Source organism: Rhinoraja longicauda, chromosome 4 (assembly GCF_053455715.1).
Source record: "Rhinoraja longicauda isolate Sanriku21f chromosome 4, sRhiLon1.1, whole genome shotgun sequence".
NCBI lineage: Eukaryota > Metazoa > Chordata > Chondrichthyes > Rajiformes > Arhynchobatidae > Rhinoraja > Rhinoraja longicauda.
Window position 1 is genome coordinate 42,131,575 of NC_135956.1, and position 24,678 is coordinate 42,156,252.

At 42.5% G+C, this 24,678-nt stretch overlaps 1 long non-coding RNA gene across 1 annotated transcript; it reads left to right on the forward strand.

Annotated features, from left to right (window-relative positions):
• LOC144592703 (uncharacterized) lies at window positions 1-24,423 on the forward strand. Its single transcript, XR_013547171.1, has 3 exons — window positions 1-86; window positions 11,327-11,624; window positions 21,394-24,423. It is a non-coding gene; the product is annotated as an uncharacterized LOC144592703 (long non-coding RNA).
• The last annotated feature ends 255 nt before the right edge of the window (window positions 24,424-24,678 follow it).

Genomic DNA, 24,678 nt, shown 5'->3' on the forward strand with positions numbered 1-24,678 from the left:
CCCAGCAAGAGGCCGCCAGCTCCTCGATGTTAGGCCGCAGCACGGACGGAGATACGATTCGGAAAAAAACTCGCATCTCTGTCGAGGTAAGATATTTTTTAAAGTTTCCCCCAACCACCCATCCCCCCCACCCCCCACATAATACAAAGCTAAAAATACACTAAAACACACATTTAACACATACTAAAAAACACCAAAGAAAGAAAAGGACGAGACAGACTGTTGGCGAGGCTGCCATTGTACTGCGCCACCTTTGGCGCTACTAAAACATGGCTTAAAATGCAGCCGGAAAGGCAGCTTCATTTTTAAGATGAGACTAGACCAAGTGGACCCGTTGGGCCCATTCCTCGTAGAGGGGGGACAGGGAAGGGGAGAGGGTGTCGTCACTGAGTGAGCCCTATTCCCCCCTCCCCGTCTCCTGATCCCCACTTCCCTCCCTCCCCCCCACCCCCATTTTCCTCTCCCTCCCCCCACCCCCACTTTCCCCTCCTCCTCACCCCCACTCTCTCCTGTCCCCCACACACACACATAGTACACAACCACAAAAACACGACATCACATCTACAATTAAGAAAAAAACAACAACAAAAACACAAAGACAAATGGACCGCAGGTAAGCCGCAGCTGCTAGGGCAGCGCCGCCATTTTGAGCAGGCGCTCAAATTTATAAAATTTATGCTTTGCACAAACACACATACACACGGACAGAGAGTTTTAGTAATATATAGATGGAAGAACTGAGGATAAAATATAGACAAACTATTATGATTGGGAGAAAAAAAATGTTAGAAAGATCCTCAATCTGTGCCAAAATATCTCGATTCCATGTTCTGTTAAACTTGCTTTGTCATCTTTTGTGCGGTACTTAAACCCTACTGAAAGTCCATATACACCAAATTTGCTCGTTTTGCTTATCTAACCTGTGAAAACTCAACTTCCCCAAATCCATGGTGAACTCTGTCTACTTCTATTATTATTTTCACAGTGCTCTTTTATCATTTAATAACATTTTTGCTTCTGCTGATGTCACGTTAACTGATCTAATAATTTCTCTATTTGTGAAACCATTCCAAAATCTGTGGAGTTGTGGAAGATGACTGAGCATCAGCATCTGTAAAGACAAGGCTTTCAAACATTTTGGTATGCAAGTCATCAATTCCCAGGGATTTATCGAATTCAGTCCAATTAATTATTCTAATACTTTTTGATGACTTATGCTAATTTCTTCCAACTCTACATTCTTCCTAGACATGTTGTTCTCTACGACTTTCAGAAGATTTTTGTGTATTTATTCAGTGAAAACAGGTCAAATATTTGTTTTAATTTCCCTGCCATTTCTTCATGCCTCAATAGCAGTTCTTCTGTTTCAATCCCGTCATGGATTCTTATTAACGTTTGCTAATCTTTTCATCTTTAGATATCTTCAAAATCTCTATGGTCTATTTATTTCTTGCTAAATTAGTATCATATGGAAAGGAATAAATGCAATATCAAGTAAGCGAATATATCACCAGACCAGTGAAAGATGAGAGCAAAAGTAGGGGATCTGACCATCAGTTAAGGGAGTTTTATTTGAGGATCAGACTGCTAATGTATTATTTTTATCAAAAATAAACAAAATAATTACTTGTCTATTAGTTTCACTTTTGTGAGCAAGTTATTAGAATCGGTTGTGAGAGATTTAATTGATTGATACTTTATTGTCATGTGTACATGGTACAGTGAGATTCTTTGTTTGCGTACTGTACAAGCATGCAAGAGTAAAGGGCGCTGACAAAGTTACAAAAGTATTCAATATAGTCCCTCCCTTTTCTCTCCCCCCCCCCCCCAGTCCCTCTTTGTTCTTGCAAGGCCTCCCCATGCTGGGTCCTGTTTGCTCTCGAGCCTCCCCCCCTCCACACCGGGTCCCTCCTTGTTCTCGGCGGCGTGTTCCTCCACCGACCACCGGGACTCATGCGGACCTGTCCCCAGCCGATCGTCGGCACTCACGCGGGTGAGGGCTCTCCACTTGCACACGGTCCCTCTTGCTCGCCAACATCTCTCCTCTCCTCACCGGGACTCACCCTGATCAACTCCGCGCCAATGGCCGGGACCATTCCTGGTCAGCTCCTTGCCAGCAGCTGGGTTCAGAACCAGCTTGAACGGGTGATCGATGATGGGCATGGACTAGGTGGGCCGAAGGACCTGTTTACATGCTATATCTCTGTAGGCTTTTGGATAGGCACATGGAAGTGCATGGAATAGAGGGATATGGATCTTGTGCAGGCTGATGAGATCAATTTAACTTGGCATCATGTTCGGCACAAATATTGTGGGCTCGTTCCTGTACTTTTCTGTTGTATGTTCACTTTAGACTTTAGCGATACAATGTGGCAACAGACCCTTCAGCTTACCGAGTCTATGCCGACCAGCGATCACCCCGTACACTAGCACTATCCGACACACTAGGGACAATTTACAATATTTACCAAAGCCAATTAACCTACAAACTTGTACGTCTTTGGAGTGTGGGAGCAAAAACCTGAGCACCTGGGAGAAAACCCCAAACGTCACGGGGAGAACGTACAAATTCCGTACAGACAGCAACCAGTCAGGATCGATCCCGGGTCTCTGACGCCGTGAGCCACCAACCATGCTTTACAGGCAAGCATTGTTCTATGAAATAATGCCAGGGAACAGTCTCAGGTAACCAATTATCCAAACCGATTTGATCTAACTGTTCAGCACCACGGTCTTTATTCACAAGGAACGGATCAGAGGAATGGATAGGAACAATTGTTTGTGGAGGACAGGGTACGTGGAGAGGGAAGCTGCCAACAGCCCAGGTTCACAGCATCAACCTTTGTTTCTAGATTGAGCAAGGACAATTGGGTATGGATGTGCTGAGGCAAGGTTTATGAGTGATTGGTATAGTCAAGTCAAGTTTACTGTTATATGCACAAGTACAGTGATGAACAGGTACAGTGGGAATCTTGCGTGCAAATGCATCATGGCGGATTGATACAAACAACACACAAATATATATATGATACATAATATTCTACAACACAGTACAAAGATAAAAAACTGCAAAAAAAACAATACATTCGTGCAAAATACAGTGAGAAAACAAGTCCATGATAGTGTAGCAGGTGTCATAGTGTTCCTTAGCTGAAGTAGGATATGGTTGTGCAGATCGGATCGGTCGTAGGAGAGTAGCTGTTCCTGAACCTGATGGTGTGGGACTTTAGGCTTCTGTACCTCCTACCTGAATAGCAGCGAGAAGAGGGCATGGGTCGGATCATCGCAATCCATAATCATGATGTATTCAAGAGAGAGTTGGATATAGCTCTTAGGACGAATGGAATCAATGGATATGCGGAGAAAGCAGGAACGGGGTACTGATTCTGGATGTTCAGCCATGATCATATTGAATGGCAGTGCTAGCTCAAAGGGCCGAATAGCCTACTCCTGCACCTATTTTCTATGTTCTATGTTTCTATGTAATGATAACTGTAAGATATTACGGCTTCAGCATGTAGATAGAAACAAGCACTTGTTTTCAGTACGCGCTGTTGCCAGTGTGGGTCTTCTTTTTTTCCACAAAAGTACACTGTGCATACTCACACATATTCACGAGACTGATAAGATACAGAATATATCACATGACACAAATCATACCATTATAGTACTGTTCTTAAAGTTACAGTTACCATTATATACACTATACTGCTCTCCCCTTGTGAATTAGACAAACAAGAATAATTTTAGAAATGTAATCTAATGGCTGGTTTAGGCACTCTTTCTGATCTCCTGAGTGGTTTAGGGGGAGTGTCAGGTTGTGGTTCTAAAGGAGAGTCAAGTTCAGGATCATTTACCTTTGTCTCTACTTTCTTTGGAGATTCTACTCTTACATCTTAACTTGGAATAATACCAAGTCTGACAGATTTGCTTCTTCGTCTATGCTTTGCCCTTGCTGGAATCATATGGTTATATGCACACTTCTAACACGTCCTCCAATTTCTACCAAATACCTCCGGGTACCACACACTTCAACTACTGTTCCCACCTCCCATTTGCTTGTTTTGTAATGGGGCTGAGAACACAAACCTGATCCTGTGTATTGAACCTATGCTCTTTTTGACTTCCACCATAATGACATTTCTGATCAGATTGTTTGTGTTCAACCTTAGGAGATAGGTTAAGTGGAACCAAACTCAGTCTAGTTCTGAGCCTTCTTTTCATGAGAAGTTCAGCAAGCGTATACCATGTGGTAGTTGTGGCATGGTACGATATTTCAGTCAGAAACTAGTTCGCCGCTGTGACATTCTGATTTTGAATTCCCTTCAAGAACTAGTTTCTTGAGAGCTCCTTTGACGATACTGACTGACCTTTTGGCTGCGCCGTTAGATGCCGGATGGTAAGTTGGCACAAAGGTATGCTCGATATCGATACCATTTAGCTTTGTGAAAGTTTGGAAGAGTGCAGCACGAAATTGGGGGCTATTGTCAGAGACAAGCTCTTCAGGTAATCCGTGGCACGCAAAGTCAGACCGCAATGCGTCTATTGTTCTTTCTGTTGTTGTGTTTGTACCCATATGTACCACCTCAATCCATTTTGAGTGGCTATCTACCAAAACAAGAAAATTATTATTCCTATGTTCTCAAAAACCCACATGAACCCTCTGAAAAGGTCTAGTAGGCCAAGACCATGTTTGCAAAGGGGTTTGGGCAGGCCTCCTTCTACAATTCTGACAGGTGCTACATTTGCTTGCCATTGCTTCTATGTCACTGGCCAATACATGCAACCTCTAGTTGTAGACCTCATTCCCACAATACCTGTGTGTTCACGATGGAGTTTTTTAAGTAATCTTTGCTTTAAACAATTGGGTAATACTTCTCTGTGACCCCATTTAATACACCCTTGCAATGCAATACAATATATCTTTATTGTCATTGTACAAGTACAATGAGATTAAGAACAGTTTATGTTGTCTATTGTGATAAGGTTTTAGTTCATTAGTACATGGTTTTATTTCTGACCATCCACAGAAAGTTTTTTCGTATACTTGTTTTAGCACTGTGTCCTTTTGAGTTTCAACAGCAATTTCAGCTGCTGTGTCTGGCAAGTCATTGTCCACTGCATCTGTGATGTTGATAGCACCTTCAGTGCCCACATCTGATCCTTCATGAGGCAAATGCGACAATGCATCAGCGATAGCATTTTCTTTTGAGCTGCGGTACTCAATGCTGTAGTCATACTGTGCCAGGAGAACTGCCCTTCGTTGAGTCCTCAAGGCTGTCATTGTAGGTATTGCTGACCGAGGACCAAGAATAGCGAGAAGTGGCTTATGATCAGTAACCAGGGTGAATTTCCTACCTAACAGATACTGATGGAATTTCTTGATCCCAAAAATGATACTAAGGGCTTCTTCCTCGAATTGTGCATAATTGTGCTCACTCTTGGTGCGTGCCTGATGAAAATGAGATAGGCTTTTCTTGTCCATATTCCATTACATGTGAAGTCACAGCTCCTACCCCACAACTAGATGCATTACAAGCTAACTTTAACTCGTGATTTGTATCGTAGTAAGCAAGTAATGCATCACTGGTCAAGCTCTTCTTACATACATCACAAGCATTTTGGTGCTCTTTGGACCATTCCTATTTTTTTAATCATTTTTCAACAACTTGTGAAGAGGAGCTAGCTTTGATGCTAAATCGGGTAAGAAGCGTGAGTAATACTGTATCATACCCAGGAAGGAGCGGAGTTGAGACACATTCTGTGGTATTGGTGCGTTTGCTACAGCTTCAATCTTTTCCTTCATTGGTTGTAGTCCATGTTGATCCACTTTCAAACCAATATACACTACTTCAGTCTTTAAGAATGCACATTTGCTTTTCAACTTTATATTGTGATCATCGTGCCGTTTCAACACTTCACTGAGTATCTCCAGATTCTCCTCCTCAGTAACAGTCGCAATCAGCACGTCATCTTGATTGCTCAAACAAAGTGATATTTCTTGCAGAATCTTGTTCATTGTAGCTTGGAAGATTTTTGGTGCTGACTTCACACCATAGGGTTTTGTGTAGGAATACAGCCCTGTGTTTATCGTGAGGTACTGCTGGCTCTTACGATCAACATTTAGCTGAGCATATGCATATGACAGATCTAGCTTAGAGAATACCTTGGAACCAGCAAGTTCAGCATAAAAATCATGTGAGGTTTGTAGTGGATACTGTTCATCATCCACAGTAATGCCTGGTTGATGGTCACTTTGTAGTCTCCACACAATCTCACTGTGTTGTCTGCTTTCGGAACCACTACTATTGGAGTAGCCCAATCACTGCGATCTGTTTTAATCAGTACACCGTTTGTCCAACTTTTTGATTTCAGCTTCCACTTTACTTCTCAGCGAATATGGCACTGGTCGCAATCTACAGTAGACAGGTCCCACATCGGGCCAAATCCTGACGTGTGCTTGCTCACCCTTCATGCCATCGTAGCTGTCATTGAACATAGCAAGATGTTTCTGCATCAACTGATCCAGTTGTGTTTGCGCTTCGACTTGGAGTACAGATTTCTAGTCCACTTTCAGTAAGCAGAGCCAATTTTTGCCCATCAACGTTGGCCTACTGACATAACTTGCCTTCGTGTGGTACATCACAAACCATCTCTCCACATATCTCCAATGCTTCTCCAGAGTACATTTTCAGCTGAACATTTGTTTCTGTGATAGGTATATTACTAATGTTGGATTCATAGATGTCTTTGCTTATAATTGTGCAATCAGCAGCAGTATTAGCATCAACAGTACACATAGTAATGTATTGATTGTTTACTTTGACCTTTGTCTGAAAGTCTTCTTTTCCAGACCCACCATTCAGTGTATAGATGCCGTACAGTCCAAGTTCATTACTCTCTGAGTGTTCTTCGAGGTTGTGAATCACACACATTTGGTTTTCTCGAGCCTTTTGTTTTGCTTTATCCTGTGATGGTGCTCTGCATGCTGATGCAACACAGCCTTTCATTTGACAGTTATAGCACTTAGAGTCCTTGAACTGGCACTTATTTGCTTTGTGTTGACCATTGCATCGTTAGCACATATCTGTGCTTTTCCCAGAACTGGTGCGAAGACCTTTTCCCTGTCTTGTCATGCTTGGGTTTTGGAACTGCCTTTTGACTGTTAACTGTGCCAGCATGTGTTGGACAAAACCCATGTACACTTTCATATGCCATCTCCATGGCCAAAGCAGCTTTGCATGCAAAATTAAAGGTAAGGGCTGGTGTGTTCAGTAATTTTAATTGAATTCGCTCATCCAGCATTCCACATACAAATCTATCAAGCGAAGCTCGATCTAGAAATGTCGCAAAATTGCAGTGTAGTGACAACTTCTTCAATAATATAAAGTACTCACCCACAGTCTCACCAGACTTCTGGTTTCTTGTGTGAAATTTGTAATTTTCTGCAATATCTATGGGATTAGGGTTGAAGTGAGCATCAAGTTTTGAAAGAACTGTCTCAAATGAAACATTCCTTGCTTTCTCTGGGGCTAGGATGTTGGTGAGAGTTTCATAAACTTCAGGACCAATTTCAGTTAATAGAATGACTTTCTTTTGTTCCTGGATGGTCTTGTTTTGTGCCCTTACCTGCACTTGATCATCATCCTCTGTTTCTTCAGCTACAATAATGTAATTTGCAATATAAAACATTTCCATTTGCTCACAGTACGAGGTAAAGGCTTCACGATTCTTGTCAAAAGTCCCTAGTCGGCCTATGTATCCCAAGGACGCAATTTTGCCTCGTAGACACAACACAAAGATAGCCTGACAAACTCTAGATGATTTGTACAGCTGCTTTAAACTACAGTCCCATGCATAGAAGGATCTGCGGCCTATCGTGGCCTGTTCACAAACAACTGCGACACAGCTTTGTATTTGCTGTTTAAAATGTTAAAACAATACTGCATATTGCAAAACAGTCCTGTACTGTATTTAAAGGTTGAGTTGACAAACTCTATCCGATCCTCGTCGCCATTGTAAGATATTACGGTTTCAGCATGTAGATAGAAACAAGCACAGGTTTTCAGTACACGCTGTTGCCAGTGTGGGTCTTCTTTTTCTCACAAAGGTACACTGCGCATACTCGCACATATTCACAAGACTGATAAGATATAGAATATATCACATGACACGAATCATACCATTGTTCGTAAAGTTACAGTTACCATTATATACTCTACAATAACGCTGCCTTTTTGAGGCAGCACCTCGTGCAAATATTTTTGATTTTGGGAAGGGCTGTGGCTATGATGTCTACTACTCTGTGCACCCTCTTGCATTCCTGTGCATTGGAATGGCCATATCAGGCAATGATGCAACCAGCCATCATGAGAATGGACCTATACCCACATACAGTGCCCTCCATAATGTTTGGGATAAAGATCCATCATTTATTTATTTGCCTCTGTACTCCACAATTTGAGATTTGTAATTGAATAAATCACATGTGATTAAAGTGCACATTGTCAGTTTTTAATAAAGGCCATTTTTATACATTTTGGTTTCACCATGTAGAAATTACAGCTGTGTTTATTCATAGTCCCCCCATTGCAGCGCACGATAGTGTTTGGGACACAGCAATGTGATGTAAATGTAAGTAGTCATGTTTAGTATTTTGTTGCATATCCTTTGCATGCAATGATTGCTTGAAGTCTGCGATTCATGGACATCACCATTTGCTGGGTGTCTTCTCTGGTGATGCTCTGCAAGGCCTGTATTGCAGCCATCTTTAGCTTATGCTTGTTTTGGGGGCTAGTCCCTTTCAGTTTTCCCTTCAGCATATAAAAGGCATGCTCAGTTGGGTTCAGATCGGGTGATTAACCTGGCCACTCAAGAATTGACCATTTTTTAGCTTTGAAAAACTGCTTTGTTGCTTTAACAGTATGTTTGTGATCATTGTCTTGCAGTAGAATGGACTGCCGGCCAATGAGTTTTGAGGCATTTGTTTGAACTTGAGCAGATAGGATGTGTCTATACACATCAGAATTCATTATGCTACTACCATCAGCAGTTGTATCATCAATGAAGATAAGTGAGCCAGTACCTTCAGCACCCATACATGCCCAGGTCTTAACACCCCCACCACCGTGTTTCCCAGATGAGGTGGTATGCTCTGGAACTTGGGCAGTTCCTTCTCTCCTCCATACTTTGTTCTTGCCATCACTCAGATATAATTCAATCTTTGTTTCATCTGTCCACAAGACCTCTTTCCAGAACTGTGGTTGCTCTTTTAAGTACTTCTTGGCAAGCTGTAACCTGCCATCCTATTTTTGCGTCTAACCAGTGGTTTGCATCTTGCAGTGTAGCCTCTGTATTTCTGTTCATGAAGTCTTCTGCGGACAGTGGTCATTGACAAATCCATACCTGACTCCGGAAGAGTGTTTCTGATCTGTCGGACAGGTGTTTGGGGATTTTTCTTCATTATAGTGAGAATTCTTCTGTCATCAGCTGTGGAGATCTTCCTTGGCCTGTGAGTCCCTTTGTGATTAGTAAGCTCACCAGTGCTCTCTTTCTTGTTAATGATGTTCCAAACAGTTGATTTTGGTAAGCCTAAGGTTTGGCTGACGTCTCTGGCAGTTTTATTCTTGTTTCCCAGTCTCATAATGGCTTCTTTGACTTTCGTTGGCACAACTTTGGTCCTCATGTTGATAAACAGCAATAAAAGTTTCCAAAGGTGATGGAAAGACTGGAGGAAAGACTGTGTACTGAGAGCTCTCTTATACCTGCATTAAGGAGGCATTTAAACACACCTGAGCAGTTACAAACACCTGTGAAGCCATGTGTCCCAAACATTATGGTGCCCTGAAATGGAGGGACTATGTATAAACACAGCTGTAATTTCTACATGGTAAAACCAAAATGGATAAAAAATACCTTTTAATAAAATCTGACAATGTGCACTTTAACTGCATGTGATTTTTTTTCTATTACAAATCTCAAATTGTGGAGTACAAATAAATAAATGATGGGTCTTTGCTCCAAACATTATGGAGAGCACTGTATATCATTGCATCTGACCCCAACCTATTATAGACATTCCCTTTCCTCTCTCCACTCCCTCTCTTTCGCAATGTAAAATATTTGATTCCTAACTTTTATCTGTTCTGATGAAAGATCTTTGACCAGGAATATTAACTTTGTTTCACAGTCCACAGATGCTGACCAACTGCTGCATGTTTCTATATATTTTGTATTTTTATTTGAGTTCATGAAATAATTGTGTACAGTTGGGTTGCAGCTTCAATCCTTAAAATATTACTTTACAAGAAGGAAGTGATTGAATGCAGATAATGCAGAAGGGATTTATAGGGGTGGTGCCAGGACTGGAAATTATTTTATTTGAGGAAAGTTTGAATAACTTGGGATTGTTTCCTTTGGAACAGAGAAGGATGAGGGGTGTTATGAGGCTAACATAGAGTCAACAGGAAGGATCTACTTTTCTTAGAAAAGGGATTAAAAAAAATCAGAGGGGCATATATTTAAGATAAATTGTTAGAGCATTAGGATAGAGATGAGAAATAAAATTCACCCAGGTAGAGTCTGGTGCTCTGCCTGATATGGTGGAAGAGACAGAAGTCTTTACTATGTTTCCAAAATATTTAAATGTTCACTTGAAGAGCCCTGACTGAGCAGCTAATCCTGGCCAGTTAGGTTGTGCTTTCTTGTCCAGCATGGGGCATAAGCCAAATGATCTCCCTCTGTTGTTCATTTTCATTGAATCTATTAAAGCACTTTCTATTCTTTACTACATTTTATATGTATAAAAAAATGTTTTAGAATCTTTTTATTATTTTTATTTTGTCTGATTATAATTTGACATATTCTCTGCTTCTAAATAACTACCACTTTTGTTAAACTCCCTTTGATTATTTTCAGTCTATATCCTGTTTGAACATTTCCCATTGTTTGTTTTATCTGATCATTTCTCTCATTTCCTTTCCTTGAAAATTCGGCCATAATTTTGGTTATTTGCCGGTCAAATACTTTTATCTTCAACTAATTTCAAAGGTTCAAAGGGCATTTTATTGTACTAATTTCTCTCTTATTCAAATTTTATTTAAACCTGCTTAATTATGAGTTCTCATTCCTACATGTTTCCAAAACTTTACATCCTGTTATTTCCGCAAATAAATATCCATCATTTAACCCTTTCTAGTTGGACTGAAAAAATACTCAATCTGGAAATTACTCTGAGATGCATGAGCTAATTAACTTTTTATCTGTTTTTCTGTAAAGATTTATATTTTACCTAATCTTATCTTCAACATCCTTTTTAATTTATTAGAATTTTCTACACTCAGCTCCTGCTGCCTGCTCCATTCCTCATGGAAAGGATTAGAATCTGCTGAAAATGTGTCTGGGGTGTTGGTGTAAAGGGCCTGTCCCACTTAGGCGATTTAAGGCGACTGCCGGACACTGTCAAAGTCGTAGCAGATCGCCAAACTTTTCTTTTACCCGACGACAATGACCACGACAATGCGAAGTCAGGTCAAGATTACACCGTCTTCGGAAACATCGCAAAATTCCCACGCTGTCAATGCTTCTCCGGCGTCCTAATTTTCGCTGAAATCACTGACAAGTCGGTAAGTACTTGAGAGTTTTGAACTATGACATCTTGTATGAGTTACTTAAAAACCAAGCATCACTGTAACAAGGCATAAACTGGATTTACTTCCAGTTTACTAATAGCTGTATTAAAAATAATAATTTTAAAAGTGGTTAAGTGGATTTTTGTGAAAGGTATGTGGGCATTCTTTGAAAATGTACGGGAGATGCATATCTGGTTTCTGGGTTGCATATCTGGGTTGGGAGCCCACTTTAAATGTAATGGCTGATGGCCATAAACATCGCAAAATTTTCACGCTTACCTGACCGTCAAACTATCGCCTCAAATCTACCTGTCAAATGTCCTGATGGTAAATAAATTGGTTAAACACAAGCATTTTATGGTATTTTGAAATGACTTTACTTATTTTAATATAATGTGCTTCTAAATGCATCTAAGAGAACCTAGCAAACCTGGGGACAGCAGGCGACAGCGCCCGCAATAAGCAACGATACCTGGCAACAAACCAGCTGTCGCCGAGAAATTTCACTCTGGATGATTTCTCAGCGACGTGCTGAGATCCACTACGATTCTTGGAAGACTCCTCACGATCATGCCCGCGACACCCGGCGAACTGTCGGCGACTAAAATCGCCTAAAGTGGGACAGGCCCTTAAGTCAGGTGGGATGATGGATTCCCTTTCCAGCAATTTCTTCGCTCTTTGGGCTTCTCTGGTTCGAAACGTGAGATGAACCCGGTTTGAGTGTACTAGTGAGACCATCAATGAACCACACCTAGGTTCTGACAGTAGCATTGTTCTTACATACAACAAGCAGATTGTAAGACGCAAAGTCTGCTTCTATCATTTTTCAATCTATCCCTCATCTGCCACCCTAATCGGGCCAAGAACCAGAGGTGTAATTAGTTTCTTTCTGAATGAGGTGAAATATGGTTTCATAAGTTCACAAGACATAGGAGCAGAATGAAGCTATTTGGCCCATCGAGTCTCCTCCTTCATTCAATAATGGCTGATTTATCTTTCCCTCTGAACCCCATTCTCCTGCTTCTCCCCATAACCTTTATCACCTTACTAATCAAGAACCTATCAATCTCCGCTTTAAAAAGACTTTGACTCCACAGCCATCAGTAGCAATGAATTCCATAGATTTACCAACCTCTGGCTAAAGAAATTCCTGCTCATTTCCTTCCTAAAGATATGTCATTTTATTCTGAGGCTGTGCCCTCTGGTCTTAGACTCTCCCGCTAGTCGAAACATCCTCTCCACATCCATTCTATCCAGGCCTTCCATTATTCGGATTTGAAATACACTGTCTGAAATCCCACAAAACCATTTGCACCTGTTCTGCTGCATTTCCACAATGCTGTTGAGAACACCGATCGATCATACTCCAGCACTTTGTGTCTTTTATTTGTTAATAAGCATCTGCAGTTCCTTGTTTCTACTTGAAAATGCAAATATTACTCTGTCTTATAGATGACATGCTATTTTTGTTGCTTTGTCTCCCTTTACATCCTCAACTATACAATATGCAGTGGGAGAATCTGGAGTCATATGTAAGTCTTTGAAGACTACCAATCCGAGACCCTAGATTTTCCTAATTTATGGCACCCAACCTGAAACAGTACAGCTGAAATTGGCAACTCTTGAGTTCCAGGATGACTGGATCTGTAACCCACCATTTTATGATAGATTAATTCAGTTGCATGCTCCTCCTTATGTTTTTAACATCACATTACAGAGAGAGGCTGGAAGTAGCTCCACTATCAGGTATGGTACCTTTTCACAGCTAACTTGGAATGTTCCTGGAAATAAAGTCAAGAATGTAACTGTCTTACAGTTCTGGAATTTGCTGGCTGTTGTCCAAAACCAACTACAATGTACAACAACCACAATCTCATGTTCAAAGTTGGTCAAGAACTACGCATCTCTGATTCTTTACTAGATAGTATGGTAGGTAAGCAAAGGCTTCAGCATAACACAAAGGAAGGTTACCTGGCATTTCAGACAGTGTGTTCAAAATCACAATAATTCACTTTATTTGGTAACTTCACCTTACTTCTCATCCTTTTCTAGATCACCCTCTATCATCTAGTTAAAGATCAACTTGCCAGTGAAATTTTTTACTATTTAGTCTTTTTGAATCGTTCATAGTTTTAAACCCTTGTTGAAATTGTTATGAACTTGAGGAGATTAATTCTTGTTTTTCCAGTTCACTGAAATCCCTCCTGAGCATAATAATATTCTGGCTGAATCACAATCATCAATTTAAGGTTCAGTGCTACTTCCTTGCCAGTATATTACACATATAAAGCTATAGATCCTTTGTCCTTTAACAGTTTAGTTTGTATCAGCTTATCCAATCTCTTTCAATACTTTGTGTAAGTGATATCCCTGACTTTTCTAGCCATAGGAATCCAGAATACAGGAGCACCTGTAGGCCAATCAGCCCTTTGATCCAACTCTGCCATACATTAAGTGCACACCGCCTGGATAACGGGCCTTCGTGGCCAGGTTAAAAACTCAACACCTATAACAACTGGGACTTGACAACTGGCCCGTTGCCCTGGCAGCATTGCAGGGTTGGCCTGGCCATGTGTAGCCATTGGCATCCTCCTGCGCTGCTCCACTGCTCTGTGCTATGGCAGGCCGTATCTAGTCCACGAGCTAGGCCTCTTGGAGAGGCACCCAGGCTGCTGCAGGCCCTCCAACCGCCGACTCCGCCGTCGAGGTGAACTGCACAGCCTCCCGCAGCCCATGCCCTTACTGGCCTTCTATTCCCAATTCCACGGCTGACGTCATATCACCACACTGCAGGTTGTGATCGCACTAGAGAGGATGTAGATGAGATTTATAAAGGTGGTTGCCAATACTGAATTCCAGTTATAACATGTAAAGGTGCTGCCTTTTTGAGGCAGCAGCTCGTGTGGATGTTTTTGATTGTGGGATGTAGCTGTGATGGACCAGGTCGAGTCTACCACTCTGCGCATCCTTTTGAAACTGAGATCTAAATCTGTTTTACTTAAGGAAGAAGAATTTAAGAATTTAAATTTGCATCCCAGGGTGTTCTGTGGAAATTCAGCCTGGTTGTTAATAATCTACGTAGTGTTACTTGACCTGTGGCAACAACTTCATAGTAGGTTAAGTTATGACAGCGCTTGGGTGACGAAAACTGGTTAACTATTACATTCACAAATGCAGGATTACCAGTCGGTTAAAGTACAATAGGGTGTCAACAGCTGGAAATCAGTATCTGGAGGAAAAGTCAGCGTATTGCAGAGAGGAAATAAAGAATTTGGGGAGTTGGCCTTCCGATAGTCGTGGGAATAAAAGGCCAGGAAGGGATAGGCCACAGAGAGAAATGTCCATAATGTTAACACTTGGAGAATGAGGTAGTATAGCATAAATCTAACGCTAACAAAACTTCAAGCATCCAAAGTCTGATAGCTCAAAACAAATCTTAACTTTGGATTAATAGTTTGAAACCCCAGCTCTACTGTTTCAACAACCATTATTTTTCCAGAGGATATGTGTTTGGGCTCTATTTCTTGATATGAGTTGTGGTATATCTCTTTACAGTCCATAAAAAGGCTGATATATGTTGAAAATAAACTTAGAGAAGCTGGGAATTTCAAATGCTTTTCTTGGCAAAGTTATGCGGACTGTGAAATGTGTATTCCTATGACCAATGCAACATCATGAAGTGAGTAAATGGTCAGCAGGTGTCATTGAAGAATAGTGTGTATTAATATTACTTTACAATGCATCGGGACTGTACTCAAAAACAACTATATACAGTATATCAAACAAAATCAAAGAGACACAAAGTAATGGAGTAACTCAGTGGGACAGGCAGCATCCCTAGAGAATATGGATAGGTGATGTTTCGGGTCGGGACCCTTCTTCAGATTGATTGTTGGGGGGTGGGGGCAGAGATAGTGTAAGAGGTGAAGATAAGTGACGGAGTGTTTTGGTAGACAGATGGCTGGACAAAGGTCAGGGATAAAAGAATAGGTGTGAAACAAAAGGATTGAAATGTTGTGAATTGTCAAGCCAGAGGAAGGAATAAAGATGGAGGGGGAGAAATGGGTGCAAGTCCAGGTGGGGGGGGGGGGGGCACAGGGGAGGGGGGCAGAGGAGAAAGAGGGTGTGTAAGGGAGAGAGGGGGTGGATGTTAGAGGCCCTAAAGTTGAAGAATCTAATGTTCATACTGCTGGGTTGTAAGCTGCCCAAGTGGAATATGAGGAATTGTTCCTCTCGTTTGCGTGTGGCCTCACTCTGGCAATGGACGAGGCCCAGCGCAGAAAGGTTAGAATGGGAAGGGGAGTTCAAATGGTTAGCAGTGGGTAAAATGGGTATCCTGTGAGCCTTGACATATTGAGTGCAAGTGCTCAGTGAAACATTTACTGGTTTCGCTGATGCACACAAGGCCACATCAGGAACACTGGAGGCAGTGTCCTCCCCTTCCCTTTCTCCCCTCCCTCGCCTCCCTACCCTGTGCCCCACCTGGACACACACCTATTTCTCCCCTCCCCCTCGTTCCTTCCTCTGGCTTCACAATTCCCAACTTTTCAGTCCTTTTGTCTCACACCTTGTTTTTTTCATCTCTGGTCTTTGTCCAACCATCTGCCTATAAAAGCCTCCCCCTCCCCTCTCCTGTGTTCACATTTTTTTTTAGATTTAGAGATACAGCACAGAAACAGGCCCTTCGGCCTACCGGGTCCGCGCCACCCAGTGATCCCCGCACACTCACACTATCCTACACCCACTAGGGACAATTTTTACATTTGCCCAGCCAATTAACCTACATACCTGTACGTCTTTGGAGTGTGGGAGGAAACCGAAGATCTCGGAGAAAACCCACGCAGGTCACGAGGAGAACGTACAAACTCCGTACAGTCAGCGCCCGGAGTCAAGATCGAACCTGAGCCGCCGGCGCTGCATTCGCTGTAAGGCAGCAACTCTACCGCTGCGCCACCGTGCCGCCACATATTACCTGCCATGATTTGTCCTGCCCCTCCTTTCTTCCAGCTTTCTTTCCTTCCCTTCCCCGCCCCGACAATCAGTCCCAACCTGAAACGTAACCTATCCATGTTCTCCTAGGATGCTGCCTGACCCGCCAAGTTACTCCAGCACTTTATGTCCTTTTTTATAAACAAGCATCTGCGGTTCCTTGTTTCAAAATCCGAGAGACATTACAAAATGTATTTCTGTTTTAGAGGAGTTCAGATTTATAACACATAAATTTAAAATAAAAGGTCATTTAAGTCATGCCAGAAAGACATTACATATACAAACATTGGGAAACTGTTTTTCCCAAAGACAATTTAAGACAAATCAGTTGATAACTGAAATTATTTTATTTTATTGGATAAAAGCATTAAAAGTTAGAGAACCGAGGCAGGAAATGGAGGCTCAAAGGACTGTTGCATAAAGTCAGAGCTTATGGGATCCTTGGCAAAATGGCATATTGGATCCAAACTCAGCTTGTAAATTGGAGACAGTGTAATGGTGAGGAATTGCTTTAGTGATTGGAAGCCTGTGATCAGCGGTGTATGACAGGGATCAGTTCTGGGACATTTTCCAATTGTTATACACATTAATGACTTGGACATATGTGTGGGAGATATGATTACTAAGTTTATAGCTAGCACCAAAAATGGTGTTGTGGATTGTGAGGAGGATAGGCTTCCTGATTTGATCAGCTAGTAAATCGGACAGAGCAAGAGCAGATGGAATTTAATCCTCTCGCGTCAGGGTCCGGCAGTAGACAATAAAGAACACAAGACACACATTACAATTTTTAACACAAACAGCCATCACAGTGATTGCTCCAGGCACACCCTCACTGTGATGGAAGGCAAAGAAAAGTCTTATCTCCTCCTCATTCTTCTCCCGTGGTGCCACAAGGCGATCGAGGCTCCCGACTTTTGAAGCCCCCACGCAGGGCGATAAGGGGCCTGCGAGCGGGTCAATCAAACCTCGCACTTCGGGGTGGTCGAAGCTGCTACGGCTGGAGCTCCCGAAAGCCGGTCGCCAGCCAGGGACCTGCGAACTCCAGATGTTGCGGTCTGCAGGGCGCACGGCCGAAGCCTCCGAGATGGTAAGTCCAGGCCCTGCGACCGGAGTCTTCAAGGTCGATCCCAGCTGGAGGCCGCCGACTCCACAGTGTTAGGCCGTAGCACGAACGGAGACACAACACGGTAAAGGTCGCATCTCCGTTGGGGAGGAGATTGGAAAAAAAGGTTTCCCCCACCCCCCCACCACCCCCCACATATACAGAGTTAAAAATAAATCAAAAGAAACATTTAAACGATAACAAAGACAAAAACAAAAAAAAGACAGAGAGACTGCCGGTGAGCCGCAGCTGCAGAACGCAGCCACGCCCCCACTATAATATCCTAGTTTGTCCTTGATGTTCTTCTTAAACAAAGGCTATTTTCCAGTCTTCAGGGACCTGGTCTGTCGTTAAATAGGATACAAATATCTCTGTCAAAGCCCAACAATCTCCTCCCTTGCTTCCCTCAGAACTCTGGGATAGATTCCATTGGGACCAGGCGACTAATCCACTTTTATGTTTCTCAATGCACCAAACACCCCCTCGTTAATATTGACATGTCCTAGAATAATCAACATACGCAAATCTTACCATCATCTATGTCCTTAGTCTCGGTGAATATTGATTAAGGATCCTGCCCACTTGTTCTGGGTCCATGTATAACTTCCCTCCATTAACTTAACCCTTTCCCAAGCAACCGTCTTGCTTCTAATTTACATATAAAATGCTTTGGGATTCTCCTTAATCCTATTTACCAAGGACATTTTATGGTCCCTTTGATTTAATATAAACATAAAAATAAAAAGACAAAAAAAACAGGGATAAGCGAATTAAATAACTGGAATACCGATCAAAAAGTAAATTTAAAGAGGTTTGGAATATAGAAAAGTATTAGCAAGCAGTGACATTTAAGGAGAGAGTTATTGGCTCGATTGAAGAGCAGCACAACTTCAATTGACACCCTCACCAACTATTTGGGAACAAACATGGCACTGATGTTGATTTTGCAACTACTTAGCACTTATGTCCATTGCTGCCAGAGTTGTGATGTGGACCTCCAAAACATATTGATATCATTAATGGAATACTATGTCAAGACCACTAACCCTCCAAGCAAGCTTTATTTTAGAAATCCTCTGCGGTCGTTGTTTAAAAAAAGTAAACAATATGTTATTCCATTTAGTGAAGAATAAGGGGTGGGCCATTTAGAACGGAGATGAGGAAAAACTTTTTCACCCAGAGAGTTGTAAATCTGTGGAATTCTCTGCCTCAGAAGACAGCGGAGGCCAATTCTCTGGATGCTTTCAAGAGAGAGTTAAGCCCCTGTCCCACTTAGGCGATTTTTTAGGCGACTACAGGCAATTAGGCTGTTGCCACATGGTCGCTGGCGTGTCGCATGTATGGTCGTGAGTAGTCTCCAAAGAGTCGTAGCATTTTTCTGGTCGCCGCTTGATTTTGAAATGTTTAAAAATTTTCAGCGACTGTTGGTTTGACGCCAATGAGCGTAGCTTGACGTATCCTGACTTAGGTGCTGTCGTAGGTTGTCGCCAGGTGATGTAGGTTGTCGCCGGTGCTGACTTTGGTGAATTCCATTGGCGATTACCTACATCAACCTACGTCAACCGGCGACTGGTACCGGCGTCAAAACCGGAGACGAAAATGACGTGAATTGTCTTCAGTTGTCGCCGACAGGGTCGTAGCTTGTCGCGGATAGACGTAGATTGACTTCAGTTGTTGTAGGTTGTCGCCTGCGTGGTCGTAGGTTGTCATAGGCGTGGTCGTAGGTGGAGATCCTAAAGTCGCGACGATTGGGTCGCCGGTTGTAGGTAGCTTGCCGTAGCTTGACGTCGACTAGGTGGTAGGTTGTTGTAGCTTGTCGTAGACAATGTCGTGGGGGGGTCCAGTTGCCGTTTTTTCGGCGAACTGCTACGACTATCGCAGTCGCCAGCAATCACCTAAAAAAAGCTTAAGTGGGACAGGCCCCTTAGGCAGACCTCTTAAAGATCTCTTAAAGGCATGGTGGCGCACCGGTAGAGGTGCTGCCTTGCAGCGAATGCAGCGAATGCAGCGCCGGAGACCCGGGTTTGATCCCGACTACGGGTGCTGTCTGTACGGAGTTTTCTACGTTCTATGGGGAGAAGGCAGGAATGGGGTACTGATTGTGCATGATCAGTGATTGGCGGTGCTGGCTCAAAGGGCCGAATGGCCTACTCCTGCACCTAATGTCTATTGTCTATTGAAGGCCTTACAGGAGATATCAGGAGAAAGGAAGGACTTGATCGTGGGTTTGGCTTGATCAGGAGGTCAAAAGAGAGAAGTAGGAATATGAGTCCTGCCAGAGTAACATTGGCTGTTTCAGGAAGTATGACAGGAGAACAAGGAAGCCTTGTGACTACAGAGCATGGATTTCCAATGGTGTATTTGAGAATCTGTACATCCTCATTGTCAGGCCATGGAGTTTTAAGTGTGCACAACAATCAGAGGCCCCAGTAATTTTCAAGGAGTATTGCATGCATTTCTGGTCACACCATAACAGAAAAGATGTGAACGCTTTGGAGAGGATACAGTGGTTTACTGAATGCTGCCTGGATTAGAGGGTTTCAGCTATAGGAGGGTTTGGATAAACTTGGATTGTATTCTCTGGAATTTTGGAGGTTGATGGGAAACTTGATAGAGGTGTATCAAATTATAAGAGCCGTAGATAGGGTAGACAGTGAGAACCATTTTTCACAGGGTGAAAATGTCCAACACTAGCTATAAGGTGAGAGGGGGGAAGATAAATAGGGGGGGGGGGCAGGTTTTTTACACAGAGAGTGGTGGGGGCCTGGATCACATTGCCAGGGGAGGTGGTGGGCAGATACGATAGTGGTGTTTAAGAGGATTTTAGATAGGCACATGGAAGCGCAGGGAATAGAAAGATATGGATCATGCACAGGCAGATTAGATCAATTTAACTTGGCATCATGTTTTGGCACATGCATTGTGGGCCCCTTTCCTGTCCTGTTACAGTTCTATGTTCTATCAAGCTCATGAACCAGTGAGTTTTGGGGTAGTGTGGGATTTGGGCCCCAGTGAGTTCTGGGGTGATCCGGATGTCAAACTGTCAGGATTTCCGATTTATTGCAAAGTTGGCATTTTACTGTAGATTAGAATACTCTCCATAAATCTGCCACTGATACAATTGTAACACCACAAATGCTGCTCAGGCTGCAATACGGGTCAGGCTGCATCCCTGAAGAACATGGATAGGCAACGTTTTGGATCGGGACCCTTGATACAAAGGTATATGTGACAGTGAAACTGTCAAATTACTATTAAAACCTGATGACTAATGTCCTGCATGGACAGAGATGTCTGGACTGGACTGAATCTGGCTTATACTTGACACTCAATCCATTCCAATGTGGTTAACTATTAACTGTTTTTGTAGCAGTGTTCAGAAGGTCCATATTCTTGTTGGCAAGGTTACTGCTTGTAACTGAGCTCTAATGTGCTTCTATTAGTCTTGCAAGGCCATTTTCGAATCTGAAATGTAGGCAATGGAATCTAACTACAAATAAGTAAGCCATTTATCTGTTATGTGGATTTTGCATTTGACCCACAGCAAACTACCTGTAATGCAGCAATTACAATTTGCTCAAAATACTCTATTGAACTTCTGCTTGCAGACATTATGGCATCTTGCAATGTCACTGATCGGGTAACTGTAATGTCATCTGTGTCTTCTAGATCCAAAAGATGTGAACCCTTGGGTTGCATAACGACAGAACCTGGGAAGACCCACTATGGATACCTCTCAGCCTTGCTTTCTCCAATCAAATCAGCTCACGACTACAATGAAAAAAAAGCATCCTGTGTAAGTTAGCATAAGATGGCAAAAAATACTGAGAGCCACAGTCCATGCATACCTCAAAGACTGGGAAATCAATATGCAGGGAAAACCGGCAGGGTGCCTTGAATACCATGGGAATAAATGAAAATGTGGAAGAATGCACACTACATTGTATTTGCAGCGCAGATGGTGACAAGGAATTTCAAATAATCCTTTAAATAAATGGTCTGAGTATTATGATGCAGTATGGTACTGTAGCAGAATGGGATGAGAAACCTTCATCCAAGTTGTAATCTACTGTATCCAAGTTCTGTTGCCTAGGAGCAAAGCTGTACTATACATGGAATGTAGAACAGTACAGCACACAAACAGGTCCTTTGGTCCACCATGTCTGTATCAAGATAAAGTGATCTCATCTGCCTGCACATTATCCAGATTCCTCCATTCCCTACATATCCATGTGCATGGACAGGAGAAGTGCCGGAAGGAGAAGTGTTGGAAGTACTAGGAGAAATGGGTAGACAAGTGAGATGGTGAGAAATGTATCCCTCTGTTTGTGAAGAGAGGACATAGGCTTAACATAAAGATTGGTGATTTGAAAAGATATTTGTTTCACTCTGAGAATGGTGAAATCTGGAATGAACTGACCAAGGGGTGGTGGAGGCTAGTACTCTCACAACATTTAAGAGGTATTTAGTCGAACACTTGGCACAGAAGGTTACAAGTTACACAGCGGCCCACTTGATAAACACCCCATCCACAACCATTCACTCCATCACTGACGCACAGAAGCAGTAGTTTGTATCATCCACAGGATGCACTGCAAAAACGCATGAAGACTCTTTTGACAGCATCTTCCAACCTCATTACCTCAACCAGCAGGAGGGACATGGGTAGTGAAAGCATGGGGATAACACTACCTAGAAGTTGGGCTCCCAATCACACATCTTTGGCTCACCATGTCCATGTCAATCATCAAGTACCCGTATTTACTAATTCTGCTCAAGAAGGCAAAGAAATTAATCTGCATGCTATTCTATATTCTATGTGTCTGGTATATTATCATGGAGGGCTACACCAGAAATTGGCAGTGCAGGGTCATGATCAGAGCACTGGGACAAGCACATTCTGTTTAACTACTACATCCATTTACAAAGAAGTTGAGGACAAATAAACAGGTTCTTCCCCCTCCAGAATTACATGCTCCGCCTCTGATTTAGCACTCTAAAGCGAGTTATGGGATAGCTGCCCAAGTAAAAGTGCAACATAGAAAGATTTGTAAGCTGCCTGTGTGGTTCAAAAAAGCATCACAAAGTCCCTCATAGGGATGTTACAATAAATGGTATGCATAATATGGAAACAATAAGTGCTATGAAGACAAGTGGAGCAGACATTATGGTGGCTACTTAAGAAAGTGAAGAACATGATGACCACTGCACCGCACCTGAGGACAGGCACCAGAAGTAGAAAACAATTGGATTTGATGATGATAATGTAATTTCCAAAAGGATGACAGGATGATCATGGTTTGAAATCATTGGGAATCTGGATGAAGATGCTTTCTGCAATTTGAATTGACACCAGCTTTCTAGAGGTGATGGACCTGTTTTCTAATTGTGTTGTGCACTAATTTGAGTTTGAAAATATACAGCTGGAAACAAGACCTCCAGCCTACAGAGTCCATGCCGACCATCGATCACTAGTTCGCACTATTTCTATGTTATCCCACTTTCTGAGAAAATGAGCCATAGAAGGGATAAGCAGTCAGAACTTTTTTTCCCCCCAAGTTGGAAATGTCCAACACTAGAGGACATAGCTGTCAGGTGAGAAGGGAAACGTTTGATGGAAATGTGCAGGACATATTTTTTTACAGTGAGTATTGGGGGCCTGGAACATATTACCTGGGATGGCGATGGAGGCAGATATAATAGTGCCGTTTAAGAGACTTTTAGATAGGCACATGGAAGTGCAGGAATAGAGGGATATGGATCATGTGCAGACAGATGACATCACTTTAACTTGGCACCATGTTTTGGCATAAACATTGTGGGCAGAAGGGCCTGTTCCTGTGCTGTACTGTGCTATGTTCTCAGCTGCTTCCTACACACTCGGGGACAATTTAGAGGCCAATTAACCTACAGATCTGCATATCTTTGGGATGTGAGAGGAAAGCAGAGCATCTAGAGAGAATCCACATTGTAGCGGCCAGCTTCTCGTCTATCTCAATTAGCTCCCAAGCTGGCACTTGCATAGACCGGGTCAGCGATAAGCGTAATAACTCGAACAACTAATAACAGAGATCCTCCTAGACGTTTAATAGTCTTCTTTATTTGAAGGTGCAATAAACATATTGGCATATCTCTTGTCATCGACTGGTTATTAATTGCTAGGTAAAATTCCATATCTTGCCACAGTCTATGCGATCGTTACGAATTGCCAGATATAACTTCGACACAGTTTGTATTAATCTTCTAGTTAATAACACTTACAGGCGATTACATCATGGCTGATAAATCTTTTGGCGGAGCTTCTAGCTGACCCTCTGTCAGCACCTCCCAGCTCACACACTCTGCCAGCAAGTACCCAACTGCCTGTACTCTGGCTCCACCCAGCCCCTACGTAAGCATTGCATTAACTCTATAGTGTCCAAACTACAGCAGAATCCAAGGTAATAATATTAATAAGCAAATATAACTAATAACTGCAAAATGGCTCCTACACACGTGGTCACAGGGAGAACATGCAAACTCCATACAGCCAGCACCAGCGGTCCAGATCAAACCTGGGTTTCTGGCACCATGAGGCAGCAACTCTACCGGCTGCGTCACTGAGCCGTCCTAATGTTTTTCATTTGCAGTCTTTAGGTCTTGTTGAATTTATATGTAATTTATGTACAATTTATGTTTATGTGTGTTGTCTGAGTCAATGTGTGAGTGATGCTGCTGCAAGCACAATTTTCTTTGTGCCTGTACCTCACCATACTTGTGCATATAACAATAAACTCAACTTGATTCAACTTGATTAAGCTTGTCAATGTTTTGGGTTGGTACCCATCATCTGGACTGAAAGAGTAGAAGGGAGAAGTTCAGTCTAAGAGGTGAAGGACAAGCAGTAGGTGGATCCCATGGAGAGGTTGACAGATGGAGTCAGGTGGTGAAGGGATGGGTGGAAAAAGGGACAGA